We start from the raw sequence: 735 nt of genomic DNA, 5'->3' as shown, positions 1-735 counted from the left end.
AGATTATCAGCACCCAGCTCATTATGTTCCACAGAAAATCCCAGCCTAAAGTCCTCCTCTGCTGCGGGGATTGGGAGCTCTCCAGGCCATGCTCTCCATGGCTCTGAAATGAGGGCCTGAATCACAGTAAACCCATGATTCAGCTCCTCATTAAAGCATCACACAAGGCAGCATGCCCTGAAGAGAACAGGCTAAGGACTTGTCTAGGATCAGACTCCTTTGCTTACTTAAGGTAATGAGATGAAATGCTTGGCTGGTTCCTTGGCCTTGGTCAAATCACTTAGCCTCCTTATTTGTAAAATAGACAGGAGTTCCCAGCCTCAAGCTGCTATGTGCCGGCTTAGGTGATTTTAGGGTAAGCTCATGAATACACAGGAGTCAAGGACCCAGAGCTGGAGAATAGCAGAGCGAAGGCTGCCTGTGCAGTCTTAATGAATTCCTCTTGTGTGCGCGTTACGATGCAGTCTCCAATGACCTGACTTCTTATCATCAGATGTTAACATGCAATGCAATTTCCCTCAAATAGTTTGCATTTCACAATGATACAATGCAATATGGGGGCAGTGGGGTCCCCAGGGCTCGGTCCTCAGGCCCATGCTGCTCAACATCTTCATCAGTGACTTGGACGAGGGGGTAAAAAGCACCTGTTCAAATTTGCTGATGACACTAAGATGTGGGGGGATGTGGGCACGCTAGAAGGGAGGAATAGGCTGCAATCAGACCTAGACAGGTTAC

Source organism: Gavialis gangeticus, unplaced genomic scaffold, assembly GCF_001723915.1.
Source record: "Gavialis gangeticus isolate Ggan-Ray unplaced genomic scaffold, GavGan_comp1, whole genome shotgun sequence".
In the NCBI taxonomy this organism is placed as follows: Eukaryota; Metazoa; Chordata; order Crocodylia; family Gavialidae; genus Gavialis; species Gavialis gangeticus.
The sequence above is the reverse complement of the archived record's forward strand: the minus strand, read 5'-3'. Positions refer to the sequence as shown.